Source organism: Aythya fuligula, chromosome 4 (assembly GCF_009819795.1).
Source record: "Aythya fuligula isolate bAytFul2 chromosome 4, bAytFul2.pri, whole genome shotgun sequence".
NCBI lineage: Eukaryota > Metazoa > Chordata > Aves > Anseriformes > Anatidae > Aythya > Aythya fuligula.
In genome coordinates this window covers 14,257,933-14,274,014 of record NC_045562.1, presented here as the reverse complement: position 1 = coordinate 14,274,014, position 16,082 = coordinate 14,257,933, and the positions used below count along the sequence as shown (strand labels likewise).

The 16,082-nt window shown below is 43.0% G+C and overlaps 1 protein-coding gene across 7 annotated transcripts in view; it reads left to right on the top strand.

Moving 5' to 3' along the window:
* The window catches only part of EPHA5 (EPH receptor A5), a 189,610-nt gene that overhangs the window by 119,456 nt on the left and 54,072 nt on the right, over positions 1-16,082 (top strand). The gene's annotated exons all lie outside the window — the stretch shown is intronic.

Genomic DNA, 16,082 nt, shown 5'->3' with positions numbered 1-16,082 from the left:
AGAGTGGAAATCACAGCTAGGAAGAAGACAGAAGCAACTTGCCAGGAAAGGAGGCGTCTCAGTAAAAGATCATCATTAGCAGCTCAGCAGCACGGTGGGCTTTTTAATTAAATGTGTTTGGGAAGGGATGGACAAGGAGGGTCTCAGGATGGACTGCTTCGGCCACAGGCCTACAGCTGCTGCCAAAGCTGAGGTTGGATGTGCTTTAGTGGAACATGCTCACCATGAACCTCACCGTGCTCTGCAAGAAATGTGAACGTCCTTCCCGCAGGCTTTACAGGTAGGGAGAGAGAAAGCGAAGCAATTTGCCCGAGGTCGTGCAGCAGTTCAGCAGCAGGGCTGGGAAAAGATCAGAAGGCAACAGGGTCTGGTGGCACCGCGTTTCACTGGGGTTGGGGTTAGGCTGTCAACTTGACATCATTCGGTTGTGTCCTCTCCTCCTTCCCTCCATGCTTCCTGCCTACTTTTTAGTTCTCAACACACGAATACAGAGTCACTGATTGAATGTCAGCATACAGCCGAGTCCTTCCCGATGAAGGCTGCCCCATGGTGCAAGACCATCCGTGTGATCTCTTCCAAAACAGAAGGATGATTTTTTGCAGCTGACCAGAGGTTTGGGTGGCCTTTGGGGGAATGTTTCATTCAGTGCTTTGGCTAGTACAGCACCTGGGGGGCTATATTATATTACATTTCCCCATTCCTCAGTGGATCAAATTCATGTCTTAGTCACATAGAAGCTACATCTGAAGATGTTTGAGGTATGATCGATATGAGATGTAGTCAAGATGTGATTTAGGAGCTTAGTGGGCAATATTGGTAATTGGAGGACAGTTGGACTAGATGATCTTGTAAATTCTTTCCAACCCTGTGTTTCTATAATTCTACACTGATGTGTAAAGTCTTTTATACAGAGAAATGCAAGGCACAGCTTGATGTCTTGGGCAGATTTGAATCTTTCTGCTTGTTCCTCTAAACGTGTGCACAACTGCAGCTTGCATTTCTGTTTGGGACCGTGATTGAAATTTTGTCTCTCAACATTTTTTTTTATTTTTTCCCCCCTGCGGTATGTTGAGAAAGCAAGATACTGTGGTGCATGAAAGTATAATGATTTTTATATTCTTTTAACAATGTTATGTCTTGCAAAGTTTTGCAAGAAGTTTCTGTGAATTCTTTTGCCAAGTCATTCAGTATGTAGTCTCAGTATATGATTTGACATATGAAGTGGAGAGGTTGATTATTGGGTCAGTGACTGAGATATTTTTGGGTTCCCAGAGCTTATCATAGTGACCAGCCTGACTCTTGTCAGTAAAGAGATAATCTTAAGAATTAGATCACTGAGATAATAATATACTGCTGTTAGACAAGATTCATGGTCGAGAGAGGACATGGGCACTTAATGGCCCTTTTAAATGTCACATCCAGGCTTTAAAGGCAATGCTCAGAATAAACAATAGGATGGCAGCTAGCTCCAGCTGCTTCAGAAGGAAAGCTGCACCCAGATGATGCAGGTAGGAACTTACAGCCCGTATTTCTGCAGCAGATGCAACACTAAGTGGCCACTGGAAACCACGCAAAGGGCGATAGCGATATCTTTCTTGACGTACAAGGTAAGGTGTGCCTCCATGGTCAGAATGCCTTTCATTTAGCAGGAGAAAGAGGTAAGTAATACGAAGTTCTTATCAGAACAATCCATAAGAAGTTTGACAGGCATCAACAGCTTGAGTAATTCTGGTTGGAGTACGATACATAAAGTGATGGCATACTGTACGAAGTAATATACGTCTTTGCGAGCAGTTGCTTGGCAGCTGTACGACCGGATGGGATATTTTTTCCTGGCTAAGTAACATTTTGAATGGACGGTAGCACTGAGAAAAATGTATTTCTACTTTTCTCACTGGTAGAAAAAGGCCCATGCGAGGATAGTCCATGGAGCTAAGTCCTCTATACAGCAGAGTTATATAGTGTAAAAATGCCTGTGGATAGCTCATGCTGATCAGATGCAATAGTTCAGTATCTATGGGGTTTTTAAGATCATTCTGTTTTCAGTTTTATGGACTTATAAATGTTGCCAAATTGCTTGGAAATTCACTGACAGTCTTCAAGGGACACTTGAAACTTACATCCTTCGTTGCACTATTCTTGATTTTTGGATGATGACTCATGGAACTGTGCATGTGTGTCACTTTTTAGTTTGTTTTTCAGGTTCCCAGGTTAGTAAATGTTGAACTGAAAAGAATCTTTACATTTTCTATTTGTCTTCAGTACTGATTTCTAGTACAGTTATCTCTTAACATGTCTTTTTTTTTAACAAAGGTTATCCCATTTTTCCATATTGTACCCTTCTTTTGTCCAAGCAGACACTGCTATTAGGTTAGGTATAAATGTGCGTTTCTAATTAATAATGTAGAGCAAGATGGGCAATACCTTGGCATGTCACAGTGTGGTAAGGTTGGGTAAGCTCCCCCAGGGATGAATTGTTACTGATTTAAAGGAAGATGAAAACTCAGTGTTGTTTCGTGGGAGGGTTAAATTATCTCTTCCAGTTTAAAATCTAGGGATGTTATTTAGAACTGATTATCTTCGTTCACCTGCTGCCTGTAAGCTTACTAATTCAAGATAAATGAATGTCAGACATGTTCTGGTTGAGTTCAGCATATTTGTACAGAGTTTTAATTAAACTGATTTAAGTGGTGCTCCTTTTGTTAAGCCTGCTTAACCGTGTTTAGCTCTCTTAGGGTACTTCTCATATTGGGGGGCACTTTAACAACATTCACATACCTCACTGTAACCGAATCCCAATACAAGCCCAAGTCTTTGTTATTTTGGCATTCATTGCAGTGACTTCGGTAACCCAAATTCTTCACCCTTCCTAGCCTTGGAAAGCAGTCCTGTAGAAACAGGATCAATTACATGCATTGTTAGGATGCAGTTTTCAATACTGTTGAATTAAGAATAGTTAGAGCTAGTTAATGGGCTTTCCCCTTGTATAAAAGAGGGAATAAACAAAGGAGAATAGAAGCTGAATTGTGAGAGAAGTTAATCTCTGTTTTGTTTCTGCCATATAGATTAGGGATGATCAATTATTGTGTCAGAAAGCAGAGAAGTGAATATACACCAGTAACTACACTTCGTTATTTAATCATCCTGCCCGATGCATAGCATTCATCATTCACATTTTTAATGCCACTTACTGTTCCTTCACATTTATACAGGGCACATTTCAGGAGAAGAAGTCGTCCTGATAGGCGATGTCCTGGAATAGAATAGCAACCCAACCTGTACAGCTCTGTTTCTGGCTCTTCTAAGTGTCTCCAAGCCCTGACCCTATGCAGACAAACTGTTGTACAGGTTTGATCCTGAGATGACAGCCCTGATCTTGTGTGACAGTCCTGAAGACCTTGTCTGAAGGAAAATCTTAATGAATGTCTACCTGTACCTGGGTGGTAGCCCTCAGCGGTGCTCTGAAATACTTTTTTCTTGAGCTAGTGGGAGCAGACATCATCACAGAGCTGTGAAGGAGGCAGGCGGATGCCTCTGAGCAGCTGATATTTGTGCTTTTTGGTGCTCTAGCCCACACAATGAATAAGGATGAAGATGAGAGTTGGAAGGAGTGGGCACTTGCTTAGGGCTATCCAAGGCATCCTCTGGTCCAAGTCAGAGAAAGAGCCAAGAAGCTGATCTGAGGGAGGAACCCCCAGTGACTGATCATGTTGAAATTCCCTTTTCTAGCAATTACAACGCTGAGAGGAGGTGAGTAATAAGTGTAAGCAGTGTAATCTTGCCAAAAAAAGATCTACAACCCTATTACAGTGGTCATGAGCAAGCAGAGGAATCTGGATGCAGGGAGACTTGTCTCATCTCCATCTTTCCTTAATGAGTTTGTGGGAATGCTGGATGAGAAGAGGTCATCAAAGCCTCAAGATGTATTTGGAAGTGCAGCTTCATAAATGATTACTCTGAAGCAGTAAGTTGCATAGTTCCTGTAAGCCTCTTTCTAGCCATATCTAGTAATAACGAAGCCAATCCTTGCATTTCGCAGCCAGGAAATGAATGGATCAAAAATGTGGATTTATGGCTTATTTTTTCCCCTGATGCTTTAGAAAGCAGAGCTATCTGAAATGCAAGCCAAAACAGGCATAAAATTCTTGCTGTGCTATCCCATGTGCAGATACCTTGCCTGATCTTTGATCAGTCACATCCACAAAGCAGTGAAAAATACTGCAGCAGGAGGACAGCAGATCAAGCCACCAACTAATACAGACTGCATTAAGCAGTGTGTTGCAGGCAGAAACCTGCTTCTTGACCACAGTTCTGCTGATGCTGGAGGGCTGCTAACGACGTGTCCATTTAGGCATCTTATACACAGCTACAATTCAGAACATTTAAGATCTGTTGGGACCATTTGCCTTCATCATGGGAATCCCACAGGTTGGTGCTTGGACTGTTTTACTGTTCCTTTGACATTGCTCTGAACTGAGGAATCAGTGATGACACAACTGAGTAGGAGGGTGGTTAGGACAAAACCTGTCAGCAGTAGGGGTGAAAAATCAGAGCAGAGTCCCTGTGCGGTCAGTAAATGGAGTTTTCACATCAGCAGTGTTTTGGCTTGAAGCTGTTTCTGGATTATTCTTGAGTTTGTCTCTAAATGCTTTTTAGCACCTTCAGAAACCAACGGGACCAAAAAAGCCTGCCATGTTTTGTCACATGTTTGTATACTGCCTGTATTTGTTACGTGCAGGAAGCTATTGCCCTTCAGAGTGGGAGAGCCAGGAGCCTTGCTTCCATACACAGCAGCCCCTATCCCGTTAAAAACACCAATGTTCAGCCTGGGCTTTGTGTTGCCTGGTCATGGTCTCTGCAGCTTCACCTCAGCGAAGCAACTTGCCCAGTGCTCATCTTCAAATGTACAGCTCGTGCTTCTACTTGGAAACACAAGTTGGAGAGAGTTATTAAATTATGAAAATTAAGCCTTTAACACAAATTTCTCTGTAATTTTACTTTTTGTCACTCATGTAGGGTTTTTGTTCCACACTTGAGCTCAGCATGGTGTCGCCAAGTTGCATGTGATTTAAATAGAAGAAGCTGGCTGCCAGGAGTAATGCTTGCAGGTATTCCTTCTTTTCTTTATTTGCCTTACAGCAGTGCCTGCAGGCCAAAGCGAAGATTGTGCTGGCAGCACCTGAATAGCTAGTTCCTGCCCCTCAAGTCAAACTGGATAAAGGAATTATCATTATCTTCATTGCACAGATAACAGCAGCGGAAGATGAAGTGACTTGCCCATGGTCATGCTAGGAGTCTCTGGCAGAGCCAGAAAGCAGAGTATTATCTCCTCTGGTCTGATGCTTTTATCACAGTGCCACCCTTTTGTATGGCCAGCCGCTTTCAACAGTTCCGATTTTCTCCTTACATCTCCTGGCACAAACTTGCAGGCTGGTAAATGGCACGAAATGCATGTCTCCCAGATTTCTGCCTTTCAAGATCCATTTTGTTTTTGTCACTCACTTTATGATGCCCAACTGCCTTTGTAAAGCTGTGTGTCTGGAAGGATCTCAGAACGTGCTCATCTAACCTGCTTACAAACCTCCAAGGACAGATGTCACAGGTTCGCAATATTTTGTTGTTTTGTTGGTTCTTCGTTATTTTTCTCCTTAGAAAGCTTTTCCTAAATTTAATTCTATGCCTGTCTTGCTCCAGAGACGGCAGCCTTTTACTTACTCGGAGACTCATGTTCTCCTTCAGTCCTTTTTCTTCTGGAGTGAGCAGCTCTGCTTCTTTGTTCTGCTCATAGCTCATGTTTGTTCTTCTGTTCCCCGCTGGATTCTCTCAAAATGAAGCACATTTTTCCTAACACAGAGCATTCAACACGCAGCACAGTAGGTAGCTGCCAACTCCCTTGAGCACTTTGTTTCTCCCTAAGGACCCGATAAATCATTTCTCTGCCTCCTGGGAAGCCCTAGGTTCATGCTGGTGATATTCTTCCTTCCTTCCAAAAGGGCATTGCAAACTTCTCCCTTTCACTGGATTTTTCAGAGACTCTTTGCAGCGTGAGGAAATGCCTACCCTTGGGCAGCAAGAGCGCTGGGTAGTTCTTGCAGATCACCAGGTACTGCCATAGGTACAGCTGCTCATTTTGGTGGGGGTGAAGATTGGAAGATAGGATGAACACCTGATATGCACTGAACACCTGATATGCACTGAATTTGCTAGTTAGCTTCATTTCAGTGCTTGAAACCTGAGGTTTTAGGGCAGACAGGTGCCCGTGGCCACACTGAAATGCCAAACAGCTGGGCAGAACAGCTGGTATGGCAGGAAGAATGAGATCTGTTGGATTTTACCTCTGTCTGCCATTTCCTTTATAAGGAATAACCAACTGGGCAGCACTTGCCCTGATCCAGAAAGCTGCTGTTATTCTGAAATCAAACAGGACAGAGACCTGCTGGCAAGAGTGGGGTGGGTGTGGATTTGTAGGTCCCAGGTATACAAACCTTTTAATTTCATCTCTAGTCACCTTGATTTTTTACTATTTAATTATTCTAGGTTTTTGTTCCTATATAACATATTTTATTTCAAGCTTTCTGAGGAGCTTGCTTATGGAGAAGGTCTGGATCATGGTTTGCAAAGCTGTGGTCAGATCAGGGTCCAGTTGAAGGTGATGAGCTTATGCTTTTCTCCCGTGTATAAATGAGGCACGAGAGAAGAGTAAGATAGAGGAGAATGAGTACCGCGAGAAATCTGAGACTAGCTACCCACGGGAGTGAAGGACTTTCCCTCTATTCTTCCCTCTGACCTGCTGCACCTCATCAGTAGCTGTTCTTCAAGTGGAAACATAAGGAATTTATTTGGCTGCTCCTGATTCCGCTGGAGTGCTTAGTAATTTGGCTTTAATATTAGAATTCATCAGCAAGACTGATTGGTGTATCATACGGAGTGGCAGGCTTGGCAGAGAAGGAAATTTCCCACGGAGTTTAAAAATGGTCCTTGCCTTTGGTGAATTTACCGGGTTTAGAGTTTCATAGCAGCAGGGAGAAGGATGCAGCAAGTCTTGTATGAAGTAAGGAGCCAGTCTCGGAATTAAGAAGGTGAGTGATGGTAGGGAGCAGGAACACGTACGTTTCATGCATTTTATTCAGGAACTGGGGTTTTGTTTTGTTTTTAATGGCCCATGATTTTTAAAAGGAAGCTTTTGCTTAAATGCAAATAAGATATTAGGCTACTAATGATAGGAGAGGGGCTGTTATGTGCGCTGGAAGCTAACCTGATAAATGCACTCAATAATGAGGATTCTGCTGCAAAATGCTGAGCCCTGTGGCTATGATCCAGCAAAGTGCTGACAGCAGTGTTAGGACTCATGCGCTTAAAGTTAAGCGTTTTCCCAAAGCGCTTTGATGGATCAGAGCTGGAGTCCTTATCACCTTGCTGGGAGTGAATTTCTAATAAGTGTTGTGAATCAATAGTATTTATTCTTAGGCTTCGCAACTAAACCACTAATGGAATATAGGGAAGTTACAGCTATTCTGTGGCACGAAGGAATCTGGCTCTGGTCTTCACCATAAAGTGTTCCCCAGCTTGGAGAAAAGCTTAACATCTTAACATCCAGAAGCCCTAGGAAAAAAAAAAAAAAAAAAAGCAAAAGGAAAACAAAAAACAAACAAAAAAAATCAAAAACAAACAAACAAACAACAACAAAAAAAAAACACCACAGAGGTATTGGATCTGCACCCCATAGGTAAAAGTTCCCCAGGGGATACCATGACCCAACAGTAGTGTTTCACCATGGTTTAAATGCACCTTTCTGTGGGGTAAGTCTACATCATCAAGTCATGCTCCCATCATGAGCATGTCCTTTAGCCAGAGACAACAGTCTCAGGCTGTGAAATTCAGACTTCTTGCCTCTTCCTGGCTCATGAGGCCCTTTGTCTCGGCTCTTTCTCAGTCCTCACCTGCTAGAGGCAACAGAGACGTTTTCCTGAGCCCTGATGTCTCCCTCTCTCTTCCTCTCTCTAATTTTCCAGGGGTAAATTACAGCCTATTTGAGACTGCCTGTGCAGGGCTTACTGCTGATGTTGGTGTAAATACAAGTGAATATATGCTGAGCTTAGCAAATAGAAAGAAGATTTCCGAACAGTAAATTTTAGCCTTGGCCAGTCTTGCTAGGCCTTTTTTTTTTTCCCTTTTATTTTTTATTTTTATTTTAACTGTAGCTTTATAACAGCCAGTAGCCTTCTTTATAATAGCCAGTCCTTAAAATTCTTGCTTTTTGGGGATGAGCTGGTGTTCCTGATAAGGCACTGAATGTATTTGTTGTGCGAAAAAGCTGGAGGTAATACTTGCCCTCCCTCGAGGTCATTGTGCTTAGTGTTGTACAATTGTCTATGATAAGTCATCTTGGAAATCATATGGGAAATGAAAATAGCAGCAGTAGGGAGGGTTTCTCTTGACAAGTGGAGTGCCAGCACATTCTCACTCCTGTATACCCCAACAGTGTGCATTTCCATGACCATCTTTGTTAGCTTGCGCTATCTGGAGATAAGCTACAGCCACTGCAGTAAGTAAATTCCCAATTACCAAATTTTTTTTTTTAAGCAGAATTCTCATTTACAATTTGTACGATAGCTGGGAAGTTCCTGTCACCTGTGATTTTTCTCTCGTGGTATCTGGTTGTATTTTCCTAAAGCCCCGATCCTGCAAGTTGTGTGAATCAGTGGGTAGCTTTCAGTCCTTGTTTAAGAGTACATCTTGCGTCTGTAATTTCAGGGGGCTGAAAGTATCTCTGTGCAACTCGGTAAACAGAAGGCAAATGGCAAGGATCCAATTTATTTTTTGAAATCCCATGCTTTCTTAAGAGTCTTAAGACTAAGAGACTTAAAACTAAAGATTATTTAGTGTTTGGGGGAGGCTTTGATACATCATAAATTCCATTAAACATGCTGGCTCTGTTATGTATAATGTGATGTGCACATGAGGAAAGAGAAAGTATTCTTTACCCCGAAGGATCTGTAATTTACTGCTTGGATCCTGTGATACCTGTGAGTAATCCTGTTGCGATTGCAACGTGTCATAGCTGTGCCATGGTTTAGTTTCGTTAAGGTAAATGTTTTAGCAGTTATTTGTGTTTTTTGTTTGTTTGTTTGTTTGTTTGTTTTCTTTGTAAAAGCAGTGGTTTTGGGAAGGTTTGTACAGTCAGCAGTGGGGCATGCAGAAAGGAGTGCTGGCAGTTGGTCTACCTGATTTTTCTGTTGGGGCTCCAATGTGGGCCCTGGGTAAGGATCCAAATGTGTGTGTTGTCTTTGGATATGGACATAACCGAGGATGCTAGAGTGGGAAAGCTGTTCTGTTCTGCATGGGTGTAATACCCGTTACCACTGAGCCGTGAGCCCGCAATGAGGTCCCTAAGTGCTCCTTTCATGCTGATCACTTCAGTAAAGTGTTAGCACGGAAAAAGCAGTTGGCCTGTAAGCTCTGCCCTGAATCTGCTCAGTTCCCTCTGATGATACAGGAAAGCTGAACAGCCTGATGTGAACAGCAAAGCTCTCAGTGACTGCACCCGCTGTCCTTTGAAGAGCACCTGTTGAACACTGCTTTTGTATGGCTAACACCATCTTTTGATTAAGAGGAAAAGATGTGAGTGTTTTCAAGCTGTGAATGGGAATGTTCTAAAGCTGTGAGTGTTTTACTGTCCTCACAACCTAAACATCAATAATCAGTAATCAGTTTGGATACACAGTTATGGCTATGTGTTTATTACACAAGTGAAGGTACGGGGGATTTGAACAGTGACTTTGTACATGCACTAACGCTGTTGTCTTGCTGGTTCTTTTAATGTTCTTTTAATACAGTTTATAGGACTAACTAAATGTGTCATGGCCTGCATGTTCATACAAAGATTTGCGTCAAGAAGCAAATAGGTCTTTAGGAGTGGATAAGTCGATGTTAGCTAGTAGTTGTTAAACAGAAGATACTTGGTTTCTGTGGCATTTCTTTTTGCTGCTTCTCTCCTTGCATCCTCCTCTAGGAGATGCTCCAAGAAAAGGCAGCCTTGAATGAGGTAAAGATGTGCTCAGAGAGGAGCAGTGATGCTCTCAGGACCTGAGGTGGTTGGTGACTTAGGAGGCTCTGTCTCAATGCCCGTCTTGCTTCAAGCTTTTTTGGGTGCCTGAAGTCACAGAGGCTGGATCCATGAAGGCGTTTCAGTTCCAGCACTCACTGCTCCTGCTTGGAGATAGGCACCAAAAGCATCAGTTTGAATCACAGCCTGACACAGTTGGACCAGATTTTCACTAACTGAGGCCAAATTTTCAGCAGTGCAGGATGTGGCTGATATTCTTCCTTAGCCAACAGCACCCAAGGAGCTACCAGCCCACCCCAAGACGTACCTTGGCAAAGAAACAACATGCTCTCCAAACAGAGTTGGGCAGCAATTTGGCTTTAACCTTGGACAAACCCAAGGTTTCAACCAGCTGGGAGGCGACAGGGAGGTTTGGGAGCACCTCTGCTCCATGACCAGCTTAGGCCCCAAGTCACGTTTTGCTGTCGGGCTCAAGGAGTTGCCTTTAGTCTTTCCGGGACCGGGGTGGGAACCACCTGAAAGATTGCCCCTTTTTGTGTGAGGTAAATCTGGTTGCTGGTTTACCACAGACTCATGTTACAAAAACGGGGCCCTGCCTTTTGTCAGGGCCGTCAAGGGTTTGAGTTGGGTTTCCCTCCCCATGACCCCTGCGATTTTAAGGCATACATTAGGGCATCTCAGGTTTTGGTGTTCAAAACAGAGACTGTGAATTGTTCTGAGACCTGGCATTTACCTCAAGTGTTCTTCTTGGGAGGCAGAAGATGTGAGTAAATACTATATATTTCTTGCCAAGGAAATTTGAAGATTGTGTTCTTATTTTGATGTTTAATGTATGAAAAGAACCTGCACGAATTCTCCATTTAGTCAAGGGATACCTTGAGAAATCATTCGAGAGGGAGATTTCCATACCTGAACTGTATTTTAGGACTGGCCTTGTGTTTTGCAAGGTGTTCAGATTTAATCCTGTGGCAAAAAATTTACTCCTTGCCCTGTGTAGGGCCTGTGCATCGCTGAAATCCCAAGTAAGATCTCAGGCAGAATTGAAATGGCATTAAGGACCTTTAATTTCCAGGACCCGGTTTGCAAAAATACTTACAAGCAGCTGCAAACTGGGGTCTATCCAGTTCATCTAACTAGCCAGGAGTGTTTCATTACTATTTTTCCTCAGGGGTCAAAGAGTTTTTAAACCCATTATCAGGCAAACTGGGGTTTACCTTGGGATATTAAAAGTATGAAAAAAAAAAAAAAAGGCATGAAACTCGAGTTATGATTTAAATGCTAAGTTCTGACCCAAGTGGAATATTGGCAATAAAAGTACCCCTGGGGAGCCATTGGGTTTTGGGCTCGTCTAAAAGCGTATTGTTTCTATACAGAGATGCTAAGAGGCAATACAGGGAGGTCTTCCTTTTTGCCACAATTAATTTCAAAACAGAATTTCTGTTTCTACTACATTTAGTGTATGTACCTTGTTTAAAATGAATCTCCTGCTTGAAGCCTTTTGCAGTTTCCCATGCCTGTAGTGTGGTTCTTTGAATAATGCAGGTGGTGCTCCAACCTCTGAAGTCATCAAAGGTCTGAGAAAAAAAATCACTAATGTCACTAATTAGAAACTGTGAAAAATCTCAGTAAACCAGGCTTTTGAAGTGGAACCTGAATTACTTGTCTTGTGGCTACTCTTCTGATACATACAGCTTTCATTTTCTTCAGTTAAACCTAGCCTTATGTGTGTGTTAATGATAGCATAGCTATTTGTTTAAATGATGACAGGTGAAGGTACTGATTTAATCACCAGCATGAATCTGACTTTTAAATCTCCTGGCATAAACTCAGACTGCAGAAGAAACATGGCATCAGCTGGAGGGAGGAACCCCAAGGTTTTTTGAGAGGTCTGAAGTGTTAGATCCCAAATGCTTGCATGTAAGGGAATGTAATCAGGTTAAAAGAAACTGCAAATGCATGTAAAATAGACATGAAAATCCATAGACGTGAACCATGGTAGCAGCCAGGGTGGAGATGGTAGTAGCAGAGTCCTTCCTCTTTGTTCTTTCCAAAAGAGACTGAGACATCAGCAAAGACAGAAAGCTGGAGAGCCAGAGGAAGGAGAGGTGTCTTTGCTCGTGTAAATCTGCATCTCCTCCTGGGTTTCCACAGGTTGCTGCTGGTGAGCATCAGTCCTGGCCCAAGTGGAAGCTGGATTGAAGGTCCTGGACTGGTGGCTCATTTTTTGCAGCGAGGGTGATGCGAGCTAATATTTTGTGCTCAGTTTTACCCACTAGTTAATGGAAAAGCACACCGTGGGGGTAAGGGTTAGATGGGGAGCCATTAGCTGTTGTTTATGCCAGAGTGAAAAATACCAAGGCAAAAATAATTGGACTGGAGAGAGCATTAGATAGACCATGAGATGTAGAAACTGGATTATTTGTTTTATCTGGGTGCAGTGGTCATTCACCTGATAACATTAGTTTCTCTTAAAATACAATTAACATTTTATTCCCATAAGCATCATTGTTTATTAGACGTTAGTGGGACACACCACAGTATTTTCTAAACACTGTGTTTGGTGCCTGGATGGCTCATTCAGTGCTAATGTTGCTCATTACCAAAGGTTGCAGAGGAAGAATGTCCTAAAAGGTCTATTCCTCATGAAATCATATCCTGCAGTTATTCAAATATGACTAATGATACATCTTCTGCGGAGACTTGAATTTATTTATTTGGTATGGCCACTTATTCTCCTTAGAAAATGGTAGAAACAAAACTCAAGAAAAGGAAAAAGAAGTAGAATCAGTCTATCATTTTATTTGCTTCCTGATGAATTTTGGTCTGAGGGAAGCAAAATGTACGTTTGCAATTTCACACCTAGTTACATCTTCTGTTTGCTTTCATCACATGCATGGCTGTTTTCACGGATGGCAAACATAAACATAAATGATGTAATATCCCTCTTTGATTTTGAGTGCTTTGCTTAGAAATTAATGTAAAGCGTGCAGGTTATTTGTAAAGCAACATGTAGACAATTCGCTATGTACATCCACTCTTTGTAGTGTCAAGGCAGGGATTTGAACAAGACTTCTGTCTGCTTGCATAAAACCATAGGAGATTACAGCTTTATATATCTTGACTCTTACGTCAATCTATTTTTTTATGTGTTGTACTCCAAATGGAACTTCTCAGTGGCTTGGCTTCTTTCTATTAAAAGGATGCTGCCCTTGCAGAAGCAGTGACCTTTAAAAAGCAAGTTTCAAGTAATCCCTTTATTTTCCTGAGATCATATAGCACAGTATCCACTTGCAGGCTTTTAAGATGGAATGATTGCAGGCTTTGTCTGCTCGCCCGGATTGGATTACATTTTGTTTGACAAAGAAAACTCTAAAATACTTATACCTTCCTCCTTGGGTTCGGAGCATTGTACTCTCCCTGTGTTGGGGATGCAGAGTAGTTGCCGTATCATCCCAGCACCGCTGGGATTTATTGAATTTACTTAATTGGCCTTTATCTCACGGTTACACTTTAACGCTTCTTTTGAAGGAGATTCAAAAAGGATACAGTTACTCCTTTTCTAATTTACTTTGAGAATTCGGTCGCTCATTTCCTTATCTTCCTTTCTTTTCCCGGTAGAGCAGAATACTCTGCATAGCTGCAGTTGAACATTTGAGGCTTATGTACCCAAAAGTTTAACTCCATGAATCTGCTAGCTAGCAAAGCGAAGGCCTGTGGCAACACACGCTGGTTTTTAAAGAGGAAGCTCTGTTTTAGGGGATTGTGGAGTCTGAAGGACGCTTTCAGGCAGGCAGTGGTGCATTTCGTGATGTGCTGTGCCCATGAAGAAGAGAGCTGAACTGCCCCGAGCAGCCCAGGGAAGGGTTTTGCAGCAGCTGAAGCATTCAGGAGCACTTGCATCATTGCTGTGTTTTTAATGCACTTGTGAGCCTCAGCCCTACAAACACTTCAGGAGATCTCAGTAAAGCAGACAAAAGGTTGGTTATTTGCTCAGGCATTCCTGATGCTGAGGATTGCACTTTGCACCTTCCTGAGAGGCGTTTGATACCAGGGAGGGCTGGGATCTCCCCAGCTTGATGTCTTCCTTCACTCTACTTGTCAGGTTTGTGTCTCCTAATGGCACTTTGAAGAGGTTTAAAGCTCAGTTTCGACTTTCCCATTGCACCAGACCTCTGCTGCCAGCTAGGCAAGCCTGGGGTAGGTGTTGCAGGTTTGCAGGTGTCGGAGAACAGTCCCGGAGGGATGCGGGCCTATTTTCCTGGGTTCTTTTGTGGCTCCATCCCCCTCTGGCATCCAAGTGGCTCACGATAAAACTGCTCAGCATCTTCTATTGAAATAGAGATGTAGAATTCAGAATTGAGAACTGCCTGTTATTTGGCACCCCCACCCCAAAGTGCAACTTTTTTTTTTTTGATGTGTGTGAAAACCACGTAGCTTTCCTTGCATTAGGTGGGGAATTCATCCTCTTTTAACAAATTCACTACTCGCTGCTCCCTCTCTGGGCTAACACATGTGACAGTACACACATGCACAACTCAGCTTGCCATGCATGTCCCTGCACAGCACTCATTTGGGCTTGTGGACTAATTAATGGAACGTCCTGTTCCAGATTAGGGGATTGAGTTTTGTGCGGTTTTCTTGTTAGCCTTCACACAGTCCAAGAAATCCTGGAGGACACGAGTTTCGAGGGGAAGGTGACTTTTGCGGATGAAAAATTGGTGGTGATCACCGTGTGGTGCTTACATAAATAACACGATCATCATTCAAATCAAGGTGGTTTCTAGCTGCTCAGCGGAGCAGTTGTGAGCACAGTGGTGTACGAACAGCCCAAAAGCTGGCGTGCCCGTCCAGCTGATGCCAGCTCTCCAGCAGCAAACAATATGGAAACGACCAACACCTTTCAGGATCCTCCCAGAGCCAAGTGGGTGAGAGATTAGTAAACAGGAGCGAGAAAAGCTGGGAATGAAAAGAGGCTGAAATGCAGAAAGTTGGTTAAAACAAGAAAGCTCATTACTAGCCTTCAGGGTTTCCAGGGATAATCATCTGGAGCTGTTCCCTTACTCTTTTTGGCTGAAGATCAGACTTGGCAAATTTAATTTGTTTGTTGTCTTTATTTTACTTAATTGCTTTGGGGCTTTTTTTGAGCGTTATGATAATTAGCCAGTCCTGCCTATAGGAGAAGTAATTTTTTTTTTTTTGTAATTTCATGTACATTTGGGGAAATAAAATGGGTTCATTTGCTGCTGATCTTTACACTCACTTCCCTGTATTCCCACAAAGGCCTTTGCCATCGGTCTCCCCAGCCCTTCTCTAATCCTTGCTGAGACCTGGCCTGTCCAGAGGGTGATTCAAAGGCTCTCAGCCAGGCACAGGCTGCTTTTCCTCTGGGGAAGCTGTTTTCTTCTTCTGTAGCTACATGGAGAGCCTGGGCCCAGTAAACTAGGCACGATGAGTTTTTTCCTATCCCATTTTCTTTTCACTTGGTGTCGCTTTCCTCATCTCTGGCATGAAATGACTGGGGTGTTGTGGTTGCATTTCCCACAGAAACTTTTAGCAGGGAGCTGGCAGGGGTGGTAAAAAAGAAAACACAAAACAAAACAAAAACTTGAAAAGTCTCTGCAGTATCAGGCTGAAAACAAAGAAGCAAGCCTGTTTCTTATGCACATGTGTGCTGCAAAGGGCAGATAACCTTTGAGGGCTGCATCTTAAAATAATAAGCAGAGCTGTATGGCTGCTTCCATTCCACGGCCTCCCCGAGCACCCTGCAAACTTCTGTAACACCCCGGTGATGTTTATGGAGAGCAATTGAATTATAAAGATCGTAATGGCCTGCTATCCTGTGTAGTGCTCCCAGAAAGAGGGGCTGAAGGATGCCTGGACTTTAATTAGTGTACAAACAGGGGCACCAAATAGTTGAGGAGCCCACGTAACCACGGGGCTTGTGTACCCCCTAAAACACACACCTTCAGAGCAGCCAAAGGAAAGCAATAGGTAATCGATCCGTAATTCTGCTGTG